This window comes from Hyperolius riggenbachi, chromosome 8 (assembly GCF_040937935.1).
Source record: "Hyperolius riggenbachi isolate aHypRig1 chromosome 8, aHypRig1.pri, whole genome shotgun sequence".
Lineage (NCBI taxonomy): Eukaryota > Metazoa > Chordata > Amphibia > Anura > Hyperoliidae > Hyperolius > Hyperolius riggenbachi.
In genome coordinates this window covers 96,924,032-96,947,873 of record NC_090653.1, presented here as the reverse complement: position 1 = coordinate 96,947,873, position 23,842 = coordinate 96,924,032, and the positions used below count along the sequence as shown (strand labels likewise).

Sequence of the window (23,842 nt, the reverse complement as noted above, 5' to 3'; positions counted from 1 at the left end):
CAGCAGCTTCTCCCTTCTCAGCCTTGTGTCACACTGAACTGCCCTCAGCCAATCAGTTAGGAGCAGGAATGTGGGCGGGGAGATAACAAGCTTCCTTCTCCACGACAATGTACCAAATAGACTGAGTCAGGCTGACTGAGAAGATTTATTGCAGCAGAAACATTTATGATTAGAATGGAATGCTTGCAATGCAGGGCCACGTTGCAGGCTGCATAATACATACAGAGCAGTGTGGTTTCAAGCCCTTGAGTGACTGTTTGGGGCTGAGAACTTGAGATGTGGCAATAAAGGGGTTTTGGTATAGCCAGCTACTAACTAAAATGGAACGAGAATGTAAGGTAATTTGTAGCAGTGACATGTCATAGTATTTTCCTTTTTAGTTTATTTTTTGTATGGAAGGAATATACTAATTCATTTTACTTACATGAAACATATTGTATTTTGAATTGCTAGGACCATCGTCCATAGAAATGGTACAGTGTAGTAACATAGCACTTTTTTAACTTAAAAGGACACCTGAGGTGAAAATAAACTAATGGAATAAACAATTGTATCAATCCTCCTCCTCCTAAAAATTACTTAAAATATTCCACAGTTTTATTTTATATTTAAATTTACTTTAAGTTTTTATTGTTTTTGCTCAATGACACAGTCATTGAAGTATGCCAGAGCTAAAATCTATGAATGATTGAACCTTTCTCTTTCCTGCTCTCGGAAGCAGTTTTCTGCTAGGAAAGTGTTTTATAGTTTTAATTTCTTATCAGTGAGGGTCACACTGTAGTATGACCCAGTCCTGACTCAGACAGAAACCACCACTTACATACCTGATGTTTAACACTTTCAGGCAGAGAAAGAAAAAAAAGGAACACAGCATAGTTATTTGTGTGCTAGGCACTGTACATACACGTCTATCTTCTGTCACTGCGGGTATCCTTTAAAGAGCACAAGACCATAAGATCATTTTGCCTGGTGTCAAACAGAAATCCATTGGGTGGAGGTAAATAACACTATAGTGTACTTCTGCCTTGAGACAATATCAGGTTTCCTGCAGTCCTGACACTTACACTTGGAGGACAGCAGAAGACTCACATGTCCACAACATCATAAGCAAAAAAACTCGCCCCACATAATGACCCAGTTACGCTAGACAAAGAAATACTTGTTCCAGACACAAACAATTCACTAACACTATGCGGCCACAAATATGAGGGATTTTTGCAGACTCTCCCCTCCCGTTCTGTTTTAAAGTAAAGCACCAAACAATATGAACTCATTCAGTAAAAACAAGACTGAAAAGTCAAGCACCAAATAAAACACAAACGCCTACAATCCACAGACATCATTTCTATGCCAAATGTAGTAATACAAAATGGATGCAGTCTCCCTGGAATAAAGTTACACCCGCCGATCCAGTGAATCAGCTCAGAATGAAAGGGAAATTCTGTATGTTATCACAACAACCGACTTCACTACAAAAGTAAATGTGTCTCCTAAACTGACTGGATAAATGACATACAGGGCTGTGGAGTCGGTAACAAAAAAATCATCTGACTCCAACTCAGACTCTTCAAATTTATGATTACTCCCACTCCTCTAATCTGCAAATAATCTTGTTGATTAAAAGTAACATAAAAGGCATTTCATTTCTGACAAAGCTTAGGAGTTTTAAAGCTAGATTAAGATGGCATCTGCATTTGAGAACAAAAAAGCTCCGGGCCAGGAAGCTGAAACTCTACCTTGTCGGCTATCCTGGCCCACCATTGCCAAGTTGAATGCCCCGGGAAGTTATCTGTATAAGATTCACTGGAGCCCCATATAAGTCGGGTTCCAGGGTGTAGTCCTGCCACCTTGCAGAAAAAGGCCTCTATCTTATCTATATCTTTTCTGCAAGGAGGGAGATCTGTGTACCAAAACCCAGCTGGTACTGATTCTAGGAAATCTTATTAAATAGACAATGTGTTAGGACATGCTGACTTTAAGCATTATTTTTTTGTTTATGTACACCAGACATGCAGTTTAACTAAACTTAGGATACAGCTGTAGAACCTACGTTAAATATTAATCAAAACTAGTCCTTGGTAAGAGTACTTGTAGAGAGAGAGGGCCATGAACAAAGAACATCGATCAGGCCCCTAAACAATCTAGCTGTGGGTACATGTAAGAATGATGTGCAGGTACTCTGCAGGAGAAGGAGGGGATTCTTTCTCCATTAGGCCAGAAACCCACTGGGAGCGCTTTGTAAGCGTGAGTGATTTGAGAAAGCTCTTGGTAATGCAATGATGTGGGGGATTTTTATAAAATCACATCACTCAAGTGGGATCACACCCATAGCATTACATTAGCTAGAGCTTTTCAAATCCCAAAGCACTCAGAAAAGCTCTCCTAGTGGGTTTCTAGCATTAGGGCCTTTCTCCACTCGTCAGTTTCCCAGCTTGAGATGTTTGACAGTTTTGCATTGCTGTCAATTGTTTTTCTGCAAAAATGCATTCATGTGGGAACTAGATCATTGATTAAAACTGGTTGCAGCTTTCCTGTGCAGAAAATGCACAGAAAAACTGACGAGTGGAGACAGGCCATTACACTCTTCATGCATGGTCACAACCAGGTTTACGGGTGATAGACAACACCTCTGCATTCAATGTGCACAAGATTCTCAGTGGATTCACAACAGCTCTGTGGGGACTGCATATGTAGAGTATAGTACAGGCATGGGTAAACTTGGCCCTCCAGCTGTTAAGGAACTACAAATCCCACAATGCATTTGCCTTTATGAGTTATGACTGTGGCTGTCAGACTCCTGCAATGCATTGTGGGACTTTTAGTTCCTCAACAGCTGGAGGGCCAAGTTTGTCCATGCCTGGTACAGTACTACTGTGTAACTTAATTTGTAGTCACCAACCCCACATTTAACACATCAAATTAACTGATTTCATGAGCAATATAAATTTGCATAAAACATCTGCATAAACCTGCATCGAGGCAGAATAATTAGCATCTTACTTCCTATGTAGCTAACATTTCGTCGTGTATAAAAAATCAGTTGAAAAAAAAAATTGATCAAATCTTTACTTTGCCTGTTTTTACTTCAAAATTATAAAAAAAATTGGGAAAATAAAAAAAAAAAAATAATATAGTTTCCTGACTGTGAGAAAACAAGAATAACCACACAAAACCACTACAAACATGGAGATTTGACCATGCAAAGCGCTCCTTGGTGGGACTTGAATTAATTATAGGGAGACAAAAAGCAGGGCTGTGGAGTCGGAGTTGGAGTTGAGGAGTCTGAGCAATTTCGGGTACCTGGAGTCGGGAGTTGGAGTAGGGTGATTTTTGTACCAACTCCACAGCCCTAGACAAAAGTGCCTCATACAACACACCCATGCTTCTAACAAAACATCTGCATCATGCAAGGCCATACAAAGTTTTCAGAGAAAGTAGGATTTCCAGTTCCAAAACATGTGGAATTAAACATCTCACACAAAGCACATTTTGCTACTGACACTTCTTCACTTAGTGACGAGCGTCCACAGGTGTTGTTTCACAATATTGCGGAGGATGTATGTGGGTGTGCGGAGGGTGGTGACACACTGAAGAGGTGCAGAGGAGCCATGTTATTGCATAAGCAAACCTGTCTGACAGTTCTGAAGGGCAGCCACACCTTACCTGCTGCTCACAGTAGGAGCCAAGCCTGCCTGGTAAGCAAAATATTTTCCTAAGTCTCATCCAAACAGAAAATCTCTAGGCAACAACATTTCAAAAAAAGATATTTTAAATAGTTTTAAGCCTCATCTACACGCGTAGATGAGGCTCCGATGTTACTTATCAATCGAGCCGCTGATGCAACAGGTCCAACAGGTCGGATCTTGCTACCGCCGACTCCCTGCTCGTTCCCTGCGAGGGGACAATGGCAGGGAATCGAGCGGAAGATAAGCGGCGAAAGGGACGAGCGGGTATCGAATCCGGCGGGTGAGCGGGGACGCGGAAGAGGCGATCCGGCGGCTAATCGAGCCCCCAGATCGGAGCCTCATCTACGCGTGTAGATGAGGCTTTAATCTTTACCTCAACCGACTGACCGTATATTAAGTTCACACAGACAAATTAAAAGACAGTAGTTTCACTACACCTGCACCACCAGTCAGCTGCTGTCCTCAAGCAGTGAATACTATGTGGTTGGTTACAAGGCCAGTTTATTGGAAGCGTTGCGTTGAAAAAAAAATAAATACTAATGTTCCCCGCTTATTGTTGATACACGGTACGCAGGGGCATATGCTAGTGACAAGTACAAACTGCATAGAGTAATCAGCACTGCAGAAAAGATAATGGGAGCACCCCTGCCGACCCTTGATCTCCTCCACACTCCCAGAATGAGGACGAGGGCCACCAAGATCTCACACGACCCCTACCCCCCCCGGCAGTCGCATTTTCCAGCTTCTCCCATTGGGCCGCCATTTCAGAGCCATCCCCTCCAGAACCACCAGACGCTGAGTACCTTCTTCTCTCAGGCGTTACACCTTCTGAAATCAACCTTGAGCCCCCCCATGACCGGTTTAGCCAGCCTCTGGACAGTATTATTTTACCCAGCCGCCCTCATTGGCCCCTTACCCCAAGCTACTAAAGTCCATGACTGTATCCCTTGTTCTGAGTGAACGATTCCTAGGCTCATACCATGTGTGTCATGTTTTATTTTCATGTAGTCTATCTATGCTATGTCTGTAGATGTTCGACTGCCATGGCATGTGTACCAAAAACAATTCTGGGGTACGTCATTTGGTGTACTTGGTGAATAAAGCCGATTCTGATTAAGCCGATTCGGATATTGCCATAATTTAGTTCAACACCCTGCTCACCACTTTACACAAATCGCCATTTTAAAAAGTAGTGGTAAGTGGTCACAATAAAAGCCAATGGGCTGCATAGCACGGCACTGCGTTGATCCGTGATTTTCTCCGATGTGATTACAATTTCATTGATCATAAATGAATGCAATCACAACCCAAACGCACATAAATGTATGTAACCATGTGTTGTGAGACCATGGTGAATGGCAATGCATGGATGGGAACATCAGACTGTGCAGACCACATAGCAACGCGTCTCCTAAACGTGGCTATGAAAGTGGTGTTCCAGAAGCTCCATTCGCTTGAATAGAATCTATTTAAGCGAATGGAGTTTCTGGATCACCACTTTCAGGTAATTTGCAGCTCTAGTATCTAGGGAATTTAACTGTTTCAAGGTTTTACAGATAACACATAAGAGCGGTGATCAGGTTTATAAAGTTTGAGAACAAGAAAACTACTCTTTGATTATTTTTTATATTTGCAGAAAATGTGGTGATTCTAACATGTATGGGGGCTTTGTTATCAACTGCTAAAGTCGGCAGCCATTGGCATCTCTTTTAAAAATCAAAGCGTTTGCGTAAAATACGCATTTTCCGCATATATTTTGCAATTGATCCCCTTCACTATGCCACTGTCCAGGTTTCCGGACACTTTGTAAGCCTTTTTTTAAAGAAATTGTGGCTGCAGATGGCTGAAAGCGTACGAGAGAACTCGCAGCCGGGAGACTTGGGCGCAGGATACAGCCGATATATGGCTTATCCTGCTGCTCCTGCACAAGTCCCGGTGGCATTGATTACTATTCCCCCTCCAGGTCCACGTGGATAGTAGGGGGTGATGTAATTTGGCTTCCAGCTATTGCGAAAGGCCAAATTACAGTGTTTTAAAAATAGCTTCAGCTCCATTTAACGGCACCAAACGTAGTCACTGTGCGCTGCTATAGCCGTAGTTCCTATTACGGTCTATGGTGGCACCGGCTGCGCCCAAATCTCCTGCGCTGTCATTACAGAGCTCGGGCTGAAATGCCTTGAAGGTTTTAGACGTTTTTCCGCCATTAAAGTTGATGGGGCTCGCCGCGAACGGTCGCAAATTTTCACAGTAAAAAAAAACGCGTTCACAAACATTTGTTTGAGATGTTAGTCCATCCTCAGTGAGAACCCAGCTTAAAAAGTGGACCTGAACTCTTGCGCAGGACAGAAGGAAAACAGAACAATGCACCCTGTATTTATTTAGAGAGTGTAGCCTGTCTAATTCCCCCTCATCTGTGACTAACCACAACTGTAATTTGATCTCTCAGCTGTGTCAGCTGGCTGACTCGTCAGAGCAGCTAACAACATCGGATGTTAACAATATGTCTGCTTCCATGAAAGCAGGAAGTAGACACTGCAGATTTACTGCAGGATCTGTATAAGCTGTAAGACTTTTTTCTATAAAAGGTTATTACGTTTTTGCTTATCTTTTAGAGCAGAGAGGAAGTTTTCAGTTCAGGTTCGCTTTAAACAAAGAATTCCGATCTGAGAAACTGAGGGATGATAAACCAAACTGACTGGTTAAAAACCAAACAGGTGGCAAACCTACACAAAACGTCATCCCTCCGAAAGGCTTTCTGGGAATTTCCAAGCCATTGTGCAAAAATTAGAATGGACCACAGCATGCAAACCTTCAGAAGGCAAATAGGATAACTATCACGGGAGTTTCCTTCTTCACGGCAATATAAGGAAGTAAAGGTGTATACCATATATTATTTTCTTACCTTACAGAAGTTCCAGGAATATGATGTTCACTAAAAAAAAAAAAAAAAAAAAAAGTAAGTTTTATGTGCACAATAATTTTGAGTATTTTTAGTGAACATCGTATTCTTGGTAATTACATCTCAAAAGTAAGACCCGCTTACCCTCAATTTTTCTACATAATATACACACACCTTCACTACCCTTGGGCGTCTCCTACCTTCTTCCAGTGTTGACCAGCGACCCTTACCCAAGGCAACAATTGACAATTGAATATACCAGTACTCCATCTTCTATAGTCATGCTCTTTATTGAGCCATAATGTCCACAAAGATAGTAGACCATTGTTTCGGGGGTCTCGCACGATCCCCCTTCATCAAGGTGTGTGGCTTACCCAAGGCATTCACTTAACGCCCTCACCTAGAGTGAGACCGCCTATTTTTTGTACGCAGCGACCACAGCACCTCATCCACAAGGCTGAGTGGAGACAGTACTTCCCTACATGCGCTTATGAGAGGTTCCATCTTTATCAACCAGCTTTGTGAGTATAACTTTACACTGTTCAATCTATACCCTCAAGTACCTTACTGTATTACACGAGATTGGGCTCCCAGTGTCCATGTGTGTTTTCCTTTCCTCTACGGAAGTCCGGATATAAGGAAGTGGTCTTTATGTTATAACCGTGTTTTCAATAGATAGAAATACATTCACTACTAAAATAAAAAAAATACGTAGAGCAAGGAATGTATCTTGAAAAGGGAAAAAAGTAAGAAAAATAAAAACTTCTCAGCTTGAAGCCTGGCTATTCTGAGACAACTCAAGGGAGTGTCTTTCTATTCTACAAGTGAGCCTTTACGGAAATACCCTATCAGGAACACAGAATTTTGGTCCAGAATAGAAATGTTATTCTTTGAAGGGTGAGGCTAGAGGTTTCACAAAACAAGTGAGCAAAATAAAAATGCACCGCACTGCATAATTACACCACAACAGGCACAGCAATCAGTGTGGAGGTTATGGAGCCAGGGAGGGTCAGGTGATGTCTGGGCACCTTTCTTTCAGTGCAATAGCAAATTATACATTTCAGAAGGGAAGGTGAGGGAACTGGCAGACAAAATAAGCAAAGTAACTTTAGTGAGGTAGACCTTGTGTGACTGCCATACAAAGCCACAAAAGTTAAAGAGATTAGGGTGTCATTTATGTTTACAGGTTTCAAAATATTGATCTAGATTAACAGTCTTTTTTTTTTCCCCTGGAAAAAAAAAAACAAAAAAAAAAAACGGGCTGATTTATCAGGAGAGGCGCAAAGAAAAAATAAATAAAAACAAAAACACAAAACTGAAGCACTCCAGCAGAGCAACCAAACTGTCTCAGTTGTACGACAGGGTTCACACTTATTAACCACTTCAGCCTTCAGTCGTTTTCACTTTATGCACCTGAGCAATTTTCACCTCCCATTCATTAGCCTATAACTTTATCACTACTTATCACAATGAACTGATCTAGATCTTGTTTTTTCCGCCACCAATTAGGCTTTCTTTGGGTGGTACATTTTGCTCAGAGCCACTTTGCTGTAAATGCATTTTACCAGGAAGAATAAGAAAAAAAAACTGAAAAAATTCATTATTTCTCAATTTTCAGCCATTATCGTTTTAAAATACATGCCTCCATAATTAAAACTCACATATTGTATTTGCCCATATGTCCCGGTTATTACACCGTTAAAATTATGTCCCTATCACAATGTATGGCGACAATATTTTATTTGGAAATAAAAGGCGCATTTTTTTCCGTTTTGTATCTATCACTATTTACAAGTTTAAAATAAAAAAAAATATAGAAATATTTCATCTTTACATTGATATTTAAAAAAGTTTAGACCCTTAGGTAAATATTTACATGGTTTTTTTTATTGTAATTTTTTTTTTTATATTTAACATTTTATTTGGGTATTTTTTTGGGAGGGTGGGATGTAAACAGTAGCCTTAGAGTGTAAATGTGTGTTGAGTTTTATTTTTTTTACTTTTAGTTGTAGTTTTACTTTTTGGCCACAAGATGGCGGCCATGAGTTTGTTTACATGACGTCACTCTAAGCGTAACATACGCTTAGAGACGCATGGGGAACGCAACAGCCAGAAAAAGCGAAGCTTCTGAGAGAAGCTGTCGCTTTTTCTGCGGGGGGGAGGAATCAATGATCGGGCACCATAGCCCGATTCACTGATTGCCAGGCTAACGAACCGCGGCCGGGAGCACGCGTGCACACGCACGATTGGCCGCGGGAGCGCGCGGACGCGCACATGGCCTCCTGGGCGTAGCTAGTACGTTCAGGAGGCCAAAGTAGTTAAAGAGGTATTGTCACCATAAAATTCAAATTTCAACAGCATCTGTATTAAGTGATAAAGATGCTAATCCTGCATTCAAAACTTGCAAAACTTTTTCTGCTGTTATGGTTTGGAGTTATCACATACTTTAGGAGCACTGGCCCTTTAGTAGTACTAGTCAGTGCCAAACAGTTAAATGCTGGGGGTTCTTTTTGTCTATAATATATTCCTCCTCTTCCATTTATTTCCCTACCTAGCTTCTTATCTGAAACACCTCTGCTCACTTGTGTTTACAAGCATGGCTGAGGTGACTCAGCGATTGGAGAAGGAGAAAAAAAAAACAACAACAACAAAAAAAACAAAAAAAAACAGTGCAGTTGTTAGTATACACCTCAGTGGGAGTGTCTGAAGACTCTGGGAGGAGGGCAGCTAATGAATACGCAATTAGCAAGAGAAGGGAGGGGGGAAACAAGAGTCAGGGAGGATAGGATGTCAGCATTAGCTTGGCAAAATGGCCACTGCCTAGAATAGGATTTTCTGCCTTTTCCTTTATAAGATTCACAGGAATCATTACGTGGATAGCACAATACATCTGTTATGTAAGTGGAAGTAGTATTTATCTACTTTATGTGTTTTTCATTTCTAGGTTAGCATGGGTGTCGCTTGTTCTTTAAAACATTATTTGTAAATTGGGAATGTGCAAAACAGAATTTGTCAAATGAACAATGAAAGTCAATGGAGAATCACACAAACCTTACATCTTGTAGCGTAAATGTGCACATTACATACAAATTCCCATTGACTTTCATTAGTTACTCTGACTAAAAACGCATACGAATATAAACTATTCCACACCTCTGTTTTTTTATGTACACCAGAGATGCGCTTTAAACAAACAACATATAGCTGTAGAGTGGCTGTTAAACAAAATGTAAAACTAGTCCTTGGTAAGGACATGTAGAATGTGCAGACAGGAATAAAAAGCATCGATCGGGCCCAAGGCAATCTAACTGTGGGTACATCTAAAGCCTCGTACACGCCCGGCGGATCTACTTGGCCAGGCCACAGCCAACTTCTTTGAAGATGATGCAACTCCACCGACCGCCGAGATGTCACACACTTGTTGCTCCATCGTCCCTCTGCTTCCCCACATAGCAACAGTACACGTTGTCCACTACGCAGCTTGCGTGCGTCTGTACAGGCTGGCCTAGCGATGTTGGCCAAAGGGATCGGGTCCCAATCCCTGACAGGTAGCACGAGATGTTAGGTATGTACACACCTCAAGAGTTATGTGCAGTTACTTTGTATAATAGAGGAAGAATCCCTTCATTCTCCTGCATTCTTCACGCACGATCTGAACCAGGTTTACAAATGGTAGAAAACATTTTTAACAAATCTAACTCCAGGTGCACAAAAACTGCTCCAACTCCACAGCCCTGTAAACTTACTAATATGACAAACAGGAGATGTGGTAGACAGACCACTGCTGAATCGGTTCAGAATTATACCCAAGGCGTCTTATTCACAGGCAGCTGAAGGCGGTGTATTCACCTCCTATCAGCTGCTCCCGTTCACCCACTGTGCGCTTATTAGCGCCGGGTACATTGAGTGGACAGAGGGCACCCCCATGGATAGTGGCATAGCTAAGGGGCTATGCGCCCCAGGGTAAGTTTTCATTGGGTCCACCCAAGCACTCTATAAATAATTGATATGGCGCACCTAAACCTGCCAAGGACAACTACCAGAGGCACAAGAAGGGGATGGGGAACAGTTTGTTAATTAGTTCCAAAGCATCTATAGAAGTGATTATTACCAGCACACGACCAATAAACAGCTAATACTGTGAGGGAGGGCCCTTCAGGGCACCTCTGACTCAAAGGCCCCCAGTGCAGTCACAACCTCTGCATCCCCTATTTCCATGGAGTAGCATTGGAGTATGGCAGTTGCCGCCCTTTGAGACGCAACATGAGACTTTTTGCTGGCAGGTACCGTCAAACAAATGTTAAACGTGACACGCATGGCGTTCCCAAACACTGGCATTCGGCTTCATACAATTGCAGCCAAATGGCACTTGTAGCCAGCAGCCAGGAAAGTAAACTGACTAGCAAGCAGTTCAACCACCCTTGGGAAAGAGGCCTTACAAATGCCAAGTCTGATTGTTCGCTTTTCTACAGTACAGTACATAAAAGCTACCTACTTTTAAGTCTACAATATTACTACCTTTACCTTCAGCAAGAAAGCCCAAAGGATAAGTGCCCTATTCTGTGCCTCTACTCCACCACAGCCCTCGAAAGAAAGTGAAATCATCACTATTTGCTTTAGCATCTCCTCGCCCATATTATATAGACAAAGTATTCCGTGTGCATTTATCAGGGTTTGGTCACAACTTCCAAAAATATACTTCCCTCTGTCGCTGCAATACAAGTTAATCATTCATTCCCAACGCTATCATCTTCTGCTAATCCATCAAAGTGTAACGTCATGTGAGCCATCCAGCATATTACTGCAGCGGTCCACCGACAAAACAGGTGTGCGGCCCTGTACGCCGGGGATATTGACAATAGCTGCTGTGTACATAGTTAGTCATCCAGGTACTGTAATGAATGCAAAACCTCAATGAGATCACTAAAAGGCATCATCTATATTGGCACTGCTCAGGGGAAGAGGTTTTTTATGTAAAGAAGACGACAAGAGCTTCTGACAGACATGAAAAGCCTCATGTACCGAGTGTCTCTCACAGCTAACAGACACTCAGCTACTTCCTTTCCACTACCAGACGGCTGGGCATGGCTCCAACTTTATTACAAATATTTATCAATTGGAGAAAATGATAATGATTTATTTCAATATCATAGATCAATTCTGTTCCAATTTCTTTTAAAATTACAATGTTTATATACGAATTCAATATTGTTGCATGGTTTAAAAAAATAAATAAAATAAAAAAAGATTTAAAAAAAGACATGATATGGCGATTGAACATTCCGGTGCCTATTGCCTCGTAAGAGAAATGGCACGGGCGGCTCAGACACAGAGAATATCATACATACCGCAAAAACTACTACCTGCTTCACAGACAGTGATTAAGGCCTAGTGCACACCGAGCGGTTTTTGGAGCGATCCGCCAGCCGCATCCGCCTGGAAAAACGCTTGGCTAATGTATTGCAATGGGATGGTGCACACCGGCGGTTTGAGGTTTTTGCCAAGCCGCAAACGCGCCTCCTGCTGCGCGTTTGCGGTTTTCGGAAGCGTTTCGTCCTCAATGTAAAGTATAGGAAAAACGCAAACCGCTCTGAAAAATACTTCAGAGCGGTATGCCAGGCATTTTTGTTACAGAAGCTGTTCAGTAACAGCTTTTACTGTAACAATATGTGTAATCTGCTACACAAAAACGCACGTAAAACCGCTAGGTATGTTTAGAAAACCTCTCTAAACATACCTAGAATCGCTCTGAAATCCGCTCCCAAAACCGCTAGCGTATTGCGGATCTGCTAGCGGTTTTGGTGTGCACTGGGCCTAACTGGGTATGTGTAAATTTAGGCCCCACTTTTTATGGGAGGCTGTCAGCCCTGCACCAGATAGAACCTCAAACGGGCGTGACACTTTTTGCCACCAGTAACACAACACAATCTCAAAGAAAAAAAAAAAAACTACACCTGAACTGAGAGGTATATGGTGGCAGCCATATTTATTTCCTCTTAAACTATACCAGTCGCCTGGCAGCTCTGCTGATCTCTTTGGCTGCAGTAGTATCTGAATCACAAACCACAAATAAGCATGCAGCTAATCCAGTCAGACAGTCAGAAACATTTGATCTGCATGCTTGTTTAGGGTCTATGGCTATAAGAGGCAGAGGATCAACAGGAAAGCCAGGCAATGTGCATTATTTAAAAAGGAAATAAATGTCAGTCTCCATATCACTCTCAGATCAGGTGTACTATGGTAAATATACAGTAAGTGTTCTCCCCAGGGTCTTTTAGCCGGGTGCTCCACCCGGCTAGTTTTGGTGACCACCCGGCTGTCATCGGCTCACCTCCTCCGATGCTGTAAGCAGAGTTGCTCACAGAAGCGCTGGCCCTGCATTCTCATTTCATACCACCCGGCTGGAAAAGCACACTGTACAGTGATAATGTATGTAATTAGAAAATAAAAAAATAAGACCACAGAATGACAACCCCGAGGACCAGGTCAGAGCACAAATAAAAGGTTGCCAACTGGCTGTGAAGAGACACAGAATAATATGTTGTACAGCCACACTTCACACAAGCTCTGGGGGCTGGCAGTCACCTGATCCATTCAGTTTTAGCTGGATCATGTAACAACTGCTTGCCCATTTTACAGCTGACAGTCCAAGACAAGAAATGGAATTCCTCTTTAACAAGTGTTTTATGACAGCCGACACTGCTGTGCAAGACAAAGGAAGCATTTTCTATAGGAGCAGAGCACCTGTGCCTAACATTTGCTGGGAAGACTACAGTAGTGCTTTGAGAGACGGGAAGAGAAATGTCAGCATATTGGGAAACATTTGTAGACATAACTGTACCATGTGCTCAACAGGTTGGGCCTCAATGCACTGAGTCTGTTCAAAGCAATGGCACCTCATATGACACGATAGACCAGGATGTGCGTTCGTGCTAGCATCTGCAATTCAAGTTAAAAAGCATCTACTTAATGCACAGCTGTCTGAATGAAGCAACATTTCCCAACAGGAAACCGTTTCAAACAAACAATATTTGTGTCAACGAATTTGCATCTTATTAAAATTATTGAAAAGCTCAATGCTGCATGATAAAATGTGAAACCCGAGCTGAGCTAAAATAAAAAAAATTTATACATACCTGGGCTTCCTCCAGCCCCATGTGCACAGATCGCTGCAACGCCGCCATCCTCAGTCTTCGCACTTTTCAGCACCGGGTCCCATAACTTCAGCCAGTCACGGCCAGTCTGCACAAAAGAAGTGCACTCTCTACGTATCTCTCCAGCAGCTGCCAGAGAGACACGTAAAGAGCGCTCTACCTTTTGCACAGACTGGCCGTGACTGGCTGAAGTTACGGGACCCGGTACCAAAGAGTGAGAAGACTGAGGACAGCGGCGAGGTAGCGATCTGCGCGGAGGGGGCTGAAGGAAGCCCCCAGGTACGTGTAAAACTTATTTTAGCTAAGCTCTGGTACACTTTAAGTCTTATTTGCATTACCAGTTTTGAAATTTCACATTAAAAAAGGCTGTGCATTGTTCAGCTTCGCCAATTACTTCCGACCTTTACGGCTGATTCACACTGCAAGAGCTTTTTAAGCTGTAGAGATTTTAAAAGCTCTTGCTAATGCAATGCTATGGAGGATTTTCACAAAATCACATCGCTCCAGTGTACACACACACACACACACACACACACACACACACACACACACACACACACACACACACACACACACACACACACACACACACACACACACACACACACACACACACACACACACACTAGCAAAAGCTTTTAAATTTACAAAGTGCTTAGAAAAGCTCTTATAGTGTGAACCAGCCCTTAGGGCTCAAACCCACCAGCAGCTTTTTTTAAGTGCTAGTGATTTTAAAAGCTTTGCTAATGCAATGCTATAGGCAAATTTTTATTAACTCACATCCCTCTAGTGCAGCGTTTTTCAACCTCTGTGCCGCGGCACACTAGTGTGCCGCTGGATGTTTCCTGGTGTGCCGTACAGGTCCGGCCTCTCGCCAGACCTGTTCCTACTGTAGGGCGCAGGAGGGAGGAAGCAGCGCTAGAAAGAGGGGCAGTGGAGGCAGCGGTGGGGAGGCGGGGAAATATCCCCCCCCTCCCTCATCTGGGACCCCTCCTTCTGCCTCTCTCCCCCTCCATTTAGCGGTGGCAAGTGCGGGCTCGGCGGCGAGGAGACATGCAGAGAATTACTCACCACTTCCGCGTTCCAAGCGCCCGTCAGCGTCATGTCAACAGATCTCCGCCTTCAATGCCGCCCACTGTGCTTCCTGATTAGCCGAAGCACAGTGGGCGGCATTGAAGGCGGAGATCTGTGACGATATGACGCTGCCGGCGCTTGGAACGTGGTGTGGTGAGTAATTCTGCGCATGTCTCCTCGCCGCCGAGCTTGCACTTGCCTACCGCTAAATGGAGGGGGATAGAGGCAGAAGGAGGGGTCCCAGGTGAGGGAGGGGGGGATATTTCCCCCCTTCCCATCGCTGCCTCCACTGCCCCTCCTAGCGCTGCTTCCCCCCTCCTGGGCATCTATACTGGGGGGAACTGTACTAGCTACACTGGGGGCAACTAAACTAGCTACACTGGGGGCAACTAAACTAGCTACACTGGGGGCAACTAAACTAGCTACACTGGGGGCAACTAAACTAGCTACACTGGGGGCAACTAAACTAGCTACACTGGGGGCAACTAAACTAGCTACACTGGGGGCAACTAAACTAGCTACACTGGGGGCAACTAAACTAGCTACACTGGGGGCAACTAAACTAGCTACACTGGGGGCAACTAATCTAGCTACACTGGGGGCAACTAAACTAGCTACACTGGGGGCAACTAAACTAGCTACACTGGGGGCAACTAAACTAGCTACACTGGGGGCAACTAAACTAGCTACACTGGGCACTTTATTGGCTATACTGGGGCACTACCTACCCATACTGGGCACTATACAGGGGCACTACCTATCCATACTGGGACTATACTAGCTATACTGGGGCACTATACTATCTATACTGGGGCACTATACTGGGGTAACTATACTAACCATACTGGGGCAACTAAACTCTAAACTCCCTATACTGGGGTAACTATGCTAGCTATGCAGCCGCACCCCAGCCCCCCCCTACCCCCCCCCCCCCCATAGCCTGCTGCGCACGGCACTGCCCACTAGGTCGCGCAAACACCCATTTTCAGAGTGATTCTATGCATGCTTAGAGACGTTTTCTAAACATGCCTAGCGTTTTTGTGTAGCAGATTTTATAAAATGTTACAGTAAAGCTGTTACTGAACAGCTTCTGTAACAGAACGCCTGGAAAACCTCTCTGATCTAGCATTTTTCAGAGCGGTTTGAGCTTTTTTCCTATACTTTACATTGAGGCAAAAACGCTTCTGCAAACCGCTAAAGTGCTGCAGGAGCCACGTTTGCGGTTTGCTAAAAACCTCAAACCGCTGGTGTGCACCATCCCATTGAAATATATTAGCCAAGCGTTTTCACAAGTGGAAGCGTTTTTGAAATCGCTACCAAAAATACTTGGTGTGCACCAGGCCTAAGAAAGAAATGTTTTGTTGTTTAAAGGTTATGCTGTTGGGTATCTTTTAGAGCAGAGAGGAAGTTCTGGAGTTCAGGTCCGCTTTTAAAAGGGAAACCATTCAGTGGTAGTGATGTCACACTTCCCAGCACACCCCACAAGCACAAGAGTGGTACAGATAAAACTGTATTATTAAGTGTCACCAGGCATACAGGTATCTTGATAAAAATACATGCATTTACTCAAGGGCAGTTACAGAGTAGAACAAACGTCAACTGCTTGTGCCCTTGACAGGATCCTTTTGTATTTATGGTAAACACTGCAGCTATAGGTGAGGTAAATGGAAAAGTAAACTAAACAAGATCCCAACATCCTAGGTGAATACAGAAAACCTACAATACCCAAAAAAGGAATATAGGATTATAATTTGCCTTTGAAATTGGAAATGCATTTTTCAGCTCACAAAAAACAAACAGACACACGTCCAACATAATGCACAACCAACCGCACAAGAAGTTTGACGGATGTAAAGACACGCCAACCAACTAAACAACCAACTCACTGAAATACGTTGCGCGAAAGCTAAACGACAAACTGTACAACATGTCTGCATTCAAAAACAACAAAGTTGTTCAAAAGACTTGTACACACGTTCCAAACTGCATGATAGTTGGGCAGGTTGATCCACCAATTGGACCTATTCTCAGTTGGTTGTCTGGTTGTTTGCTGGCCGTACACACGCCTGACTATTTCCCAACAAACCAAGTTTAGAAGACAGTTGGGCAGATTTTTGGGACATGTGAATGAGAAGCCCCAGATAAGTCAATCACAATTTTTTTCTGCCGTGACAGAAGCCTCTGCAAATGTGCAGTGAGGAGCTTCCCCAGTCGGTGTGCACAAAGGCTTATATCGCAAGAACAAGGCTCTCTCCCCCTTTTGTGCCTTGGAATTCATTATACATTTTATTCATCATGTTACTTTTGACACTGTCATTACCAATTCTGTATCTTGTATGGATTGTGTATTTTGTATATCCCATTTGTCTATATTACATACCCTATGTTCGTTTCTTACTTTGTACAGCTCCACAGAATATGTTGGTGCTTTATAAATTAATAATAACAAATAAAAATACACCAGTAGATAATAGACAATAGAGCACCAAGCTGGATTCACAGTAGAGCAGTACCACATCCAAGGCTGTGAAGTTGGTACAAAAATTATCCAACTCCAACTCCTCAGTTTATGAAACCACTGACTCCGACTCCAGGTACCGAAAAACTGCTCCACAGCCCTGACCACATTTATTTAATTTTTTAAGTATTTATATAGCACCGACATTTTACTCAGCGCTGTACAGAGTATACGATCTTGCCACTAACTGTCCCTCAGAGGGGCACATGATCTAGTCCCTATCATAGTCAAATGTCTATGTATGTATTGTGTAGTGTATGTATTATAGTCTAGAGCCAATTTAGGGGAAGCCAATTAACTTATCTGTATGTTTTTTGGATGTGGGAGAAAACCGGAGTGCCAGGAGGAAACCCACGCACACACCCGGGGGGGGGGGGACGACGACATACAAACTCCATGCAGATACTGACCTGGCTGGGGTGCCAACTGGGTACCCAGCGCTGCAAGACAAGAGGGCTAACCACTACACCACCGTGCTGCCATATTGTACTGATGCTGTCCACTTTATAAATATGGCAATTATCCTTTATTACTGATAGTTATCAGCAAAAATATCAAGCACAGGAAGCAAAGTCACAAAAGAAGGGGGGGGAAGAAAGACCATCGGCTGTTTAACAAAATAGCGCCAATATTTCTGCAGACTGAATGCTACGGTACATCAATTCTTCAGTTTAGCTCTTTTACACAAGCCACAAACTTCTTAAACTGAGCAACATGCTGCATGCACCCACTACTCTGAGACAACTGCAGAACTACAATTTTTTTGTATTAGTTGAAGTCATTTTTACATCCATTAGAAAGCGATTTTGGTCCTGAGCACAGAGAGAATAGCTGTTTCCTGTTAGAGCAGAGCGGTGAGTTAGCTGGGAATTGCAGGAATGCAGTAACAGTTGTAATTAAACACCATACTGAAATCTGATCATGTCGAAGTTGTAAAGTAGCACATACTCTGGACACTGCTTTTCTCAGGCGCGTATGCCCAACGCACACACAATCTACACATATACACAGTCCCGTGCACTCCTGTGTTAAGTATTGAAGGGCTGGCAAATCGCTTATGAATCACTAGACATCGCAATTTTTGTGTGCGATTTTGAATTACTGCAGACTGTAAAAAAATAATAATTTGAAACGACCAATCAGAATTGAAACCGCTAATCACAAATCCCTATCTGCATCACTGGCAAAAAGCTTACACTTTTTAAAATCGCTCCCAAAATCGCTGGAAAATGGTCATAAAATCGCTTACAAAACGCTAATTAAAAACACTAGCGATTGTGATAGTGATTTGCGACTTCTAATGGGTTCAAGGCCTTACTCGGCAATATTGGAGAATGATGGTGAGGTACATCAGTCTATAGCCACAGCAGTCTGCAGGCATGGGGCAAGAGCCCAGACTTGTAAGGGATTCCTGAAATGGAGCAGTCTCGTTGCTCAGCTGGTAAACGTCATTACTGCATAGGCATGATTGCCTTTATAGAATAAAGGTGCATACACATGCACAAGACCAGCTGCATATAGTATCGCGACTGCACATAGATCCCCTCGGGCGTCTGTTTAGGTTGAGTGCTGTACAGACAAACATGTAACAAACTGTTAACGTTTGTATGTGTGCATTTGTATTGGGGATGTTGCAAATTCTCCCCAGTTTCCAATAACAGTATAGCATGGATGGAAATAGTGGTTGCTGCAGGACTGAAGTGCAATGTGTGTATTAGCAAGTATATATATATATATATATATATATATATATATATATATATATATTTATTTATATGTGTTGCACAAAGTGGATGTTGTCACTGGCAGACATACACTTCCTGCCCCACACCTGAATCATCACGCAGGGTTATTTTCTTTCAAAATGTTCAGCCAAACCAAACCAAAATACAGGTAAACAAGTCAGGATACTACAAAGCAAGGTTTTTATAGTGGAATAAAATTATTGCATGAATAATAAAGAATCAATACACAAGCTTAAAGGACAACTGTAGCAAGAGGGCTTTGGAGGCTGCCATATCTATTTCCTTTTAAACAATTACAGTTGATCTACTTGGCTACAGTAGTGTCTGAATAACACCAGAATCAAGCATGTTACTAATCTTGTCAGGTCTGACAATGTCAGAAACACCTGATCTGCTGCATGTTTGTTCAGGGTCTATTGCTCAAGTATTATGCGGGGAATACACTGTTCGTTTTCTAGGCGATTAGATGGTTTGATAGATAATTTCCGACACGTCCGATCTCCCTTTCGATTCTTTCAGAGAAACGCACGGCAGAAACGAACCGTGTATTCCCAGCATAAGAGGCAGAGGATCAACAGGACTGCCAAGCAACTGGTATTGCTTAAAAAGGAAATAAATATGGCAGCCTCCATAGCCCTCTTTTTTACATCTGTCCTTTAAAAAGGACATCCGAGGTGACATGTGACATGATGAGATAGACATATGTACAATGCCAAGTACACAAAGAACTATGCTGTTATTCTTTTTTTCTTTCTCTGCCTGAAAGAGTTCCGCCTGAAAGAGTTGAATCAGGTATTCAAGTGACAGTTTCCGTTTGGGTCGGACTATAGCATAACCCTCATAGATAAGGTATTGCAGCCATAAAACACTTTCCTGGCAGTAAATGGCTTCTGAGAGCAGGAAAGAGATAAAAAGGGTCAAAGGATCATAGATTTTAGCTCTGGGATACTTCAATGAATGTGCTGATGGGAATTAATTAGCTCTGCTGCAACACTAATTACGCCAACTGTAGTTGTGTGGGGCAAAACTGCTTTAACCTCCCTGGCATTATGATTATTTACAGATTTAAGGTCTAAAAGCCATAAAATTTTTTCACAAGCTTTTAAACCCTAATAATAAGAAAAAAAACATACCTGAGAGAGGTCCGCAGAAGCTCCTGCATAACACTCACTAAGGTACGGGGATTACCACCTTCTTCTGCGGCTTTCCATCCCTAGCCTGACTCGGGATTGTCGCTAAGGAGGTTTTTAAAGAGAACAGATGTGATATGAAAAAACTACCGTAGATACTTAGCCAAGAAGACGGAAGTCTCTGGATTCTGCAGAGGCTTCCCACCATTGCCGCACGGACCAACAAAAGGAATCCAACAATAGCTGTGAGTGCGGCAATGCCTGCACAATACACCAGAGCCACTCATGCTTGTTTAAAAAAAAGAGATAAATATGGCAACCTCGGTATACTCCTCGCTTCAGGTTTCCTTTAAGTCATGAATCTCTGAGTATAATACCAGTCATACAGATAGTAGCAGCCATTTGCTTTTATGTCACACAAGGTATTTTGTGTAATTTAACTTGCATCTGCCCGGTTAACCTCTTCTCTCCCTACACTGCTTGCCATATGACTGCAGAACGCCAGATACTGTTTGTTCAGCAGCCTTATTATATGAAGCTCCTAACTCCACACCACTTCTCAAATTCCACCAACCCACAGGTGAGGAGTGTGATGCTACTACAATAAAGAAAATGAATACCTTGTAAAAACATATGATGACGACGGGGATTATGTGGAGGAATAAATCAGAAGATACAATGTGTATAGTCTAAAATAAAAAATAAAGTTTCCTAAATTGATTGGATGATAACAGCCGTTTCTTTCTGGATGACCCTGGTATATCGTATGGCCAAAACAGAGCTGCCTTGAAGGAGACTACCTTTGAGCTCCACATACACACAATGTACCAGACTGAGCTCTTCTTTCCTTCCTCAGACAGGAAGCCCAACTCCCGTTACACACATTCCACTGGGATTATGTAACACCCCTTACAGTACAGCATTAAGAAGACAAGGATTATTGTTACTTGATCCAAATCATAGCAGCAGCATAGAGAGCTGAACTATAAATACACATTTACAAAATGCTCACACACACAAACTTGCTGCTTTTGCCTGGCTAATCAGAGTAATACCCAAAGCACTGTGGCTAGTCGGAAGTACACAAATATAGGCCTGGAAAATAGGTCTCTGCCCTCCAAGCAGGAAAAAAGGGCGCAGGAGCCCTTTCGGGAAAAAAAAACGGTGCTGCCATAGACACCCATTATAAAAGCCGCATTTTGAGGCAAGTAACAGACATTTTGGTGGACAGAGGTGGCGAGTGAAATTTACCTTATTTGCCACAAATCGTAACTTTTATAATAGCCGAGATATACAGCAAAGAAGGTAAATTTCGGCAGCTGGAGGCATTTGTTTAAAAGATCAACAGCTTTCTTAGCCTATCTTATACATTGGGCACCTCCACCCCTGTTTTGGTATTGCTAGAAGTGACAGATTAAGGTCTACAACACTGTATAGGTTCCTTTGTGTACTGTACCTCTATAAACTCATGTCTAAAGGTGCGGACACACGCACTACTTCCGCCGACGGGCCAGTCAGACCCTCCCGCTGGGCGGACGTTCAGCCGACAGTAGCGCAACTTAAAGAACTTGCAGTTTTTGTGAAAAGCTAACAATAAAACCTTCGACAATGGAAGCACCCATGTCCAAGTTATTATTTCTATAGCGCTGACATCTTCAGAAGTAGTTTACAAAGTACATGATCCGGTCCCCAACTGTCCCTCAAACGCTCAATACAAGTTTTTTTTGTTTTGTTTTTCGGGAATATAAGATGGAAGAGGGGAGAGTGTGTGTGTCTCATATTCAAAATTACAATTAAATGTTATGCAGGGTGTGCAGTAAGCTCTAGCTGGATCCTGCCAGTGTGCTCCACTCCCCCTCGCTCAAGTCCTGCTGATAGATGCATGCCTCTTCTCCTCCTGCAGCTGTGGATATAGCTGTTTACTGCGGCCGCCTACCGCCATACAGCTCTGGGTCCTCCGTACTTCTGTATTGGTCCTGTTACTGTAACACTAGAGGCGCTTGTGCGCCAGTGTAGTGCATGTGCAACGCTAGTGTTACAGTAACAGGACCAATACGGAAGTACGAAGGCCACGCATAACGGAGGACCCAGAGCTGTATAGTGGAATGCAGCCACAGACAGTACAGCTATATCCACAGCTACAGGAGAAGAAGAGGAGCGTGTATCAGCCGGAACGGAGAGAGGGGGATAGGAGTGCACTGTACTGAAGTGTTAATCTAGTGTAGTGCAGCTTAGCTGGTGGGGCAGCAAGGGTTGGTGTAGTGCAGCTTAGCTGGTGGGGCAGCAAGGGTTGGTGTAGTGCAGCTTAGCTGGTGGGGCAGCAAGGGTTGGTGTAGTGCAGCTTAGCTGGTGGGGCAGCAAGGGTTGGTGTAGTGCAGCTTAGCTGGTGGGGCAGCAAGGGTTGGTGTAGTGCAGCTTAGCTGGTGGGGCAGCAAGGGTTGGTGTAGTGCAGCTTAGCTGGTGGGGCAGCAAGGGTTGGTGTAGTGCAGCTTAGCTGGTGGGGCAGCAAGGGTTGGTGTAGTGCAGTGTAACTGCTGGTGGGGCAGCAAGGGTTGGTGTAGTGCAGTGTAACTGCTGGTGGGGCAGCAAGGGTTGGTGTAGTGCAGCTTAGCTGGTGGGGCAGCAAGGGTTGGTGTAGTGCAGCTTAGCTGGTGGGGCAGCAAGGGTTAGTGTAGTGCAGCTTAGCTGGTGGGGCAGCAAGGGTTAGTGTAGTGCAGCTTAGCTGGTGGGGCAGCAAGGGTTAGTGTAGTGCAGCTTAGCTGGTGGGGCAGCAAGGGTTAGTGTAGTGCAGCTTAGCTGGTGGGGCAGCAAGGGTTAGTGTAGTGCAGCTTAGCTGGTGGGGCAGCAAGGGTTAGTGTAGTGCAGCTTAGCTGGTGGGGCAGCAAGGGTTAGTGTAGTGCAGCTTAGCTGGTGGGGCAGCAAGGGTTAGTGTAGTGCAGCTTAGCTGGTGGGGCAGCAAGGGTTAGTGTAGTGCAGCTTAGCTGGTGGGGCAGCAAGGGTTAGTGTAGTGCAGCTTAGCTGGTGGGGCAGCAAGGGTTAGTGTAGTGCAGCTTAGCTGGTGGGGCAGCAAGGGTTAGTGTAGTGCAGCTTAGCTGGTGGGGCAGCAAGGGTTAGTGTAGTGCAGCTTAGCTGGTGGGGCAGCAAGGGTTAGTGTAGTGCAGCTTAGCTGGTGGGGCAGCAAGGGTTAGTGTAGTGCAGCTTAGCTGGTGGGGCAGCAAGGGTTAGTGTAGTGCAGCTTAGCTGGTGGGGCAGCAAGGGTTAGTGTAGTGCAGCTTAGCTGGTGGGGCAGCAAGGGTTAGTGTAGTGCAGCTTAGCTGGTGGGGCAGCAAGGGTTAGTGTAGTGCAGCTTAGCTGGTGGGGCAGCAAGGGTTAGTGTAGTGCAGCTTAGCTGGTGGGGCAGCAAGGGTTAGTGTAGTGCAGCTTAGCTGGTGGGGCAGCAAGGGTTAGTGTAGTGCAGCTTAGCTGGTGGGGCAGCAAGGGTTAGTGTAGTGCAGCTTAGCTGGTGGGGCAGCAAGGGTTAGTGTAGTGCAGCTTAGCTGGTGGGGCAGCAAGGGTTAGTGTAGTGCAGCTTAGCTGGTGGGGCAGCAAGGGTTAGTGTAGTGCAGCTTAGCTGGTGGGGCAGCAAGGGTTAGTGTA

General features: G+C 43.8%; 1 protein-coding gene across 2 annotated transcripts in view; it reads right to left on the bottom strand.

Annotated features, from left to right (window-relative positions):
- The window catches only part of PLS3 (plastin 3), a 153,484-nt gene that overhangs the window by 110,396 nt on the left and 19,246 nt on the right, over positions 1-23,842 (bottom strand). Inside the window, exon 2 of one of the 2 annotated variants that reach the window (XM_068250917.1) lies at positions 6,589-6,618. The exons of the other annotated variant lie outside the window; for it this stretch is intronic. The gene's annotated coding sequence lies outside the window, so the exon portion shown is untranslated. The remainder of the gene's footprint in view (positions 1-6,588; positions 6,619-23,842) is intronic. 2 annotated transcript variants of the gene reach the window in all.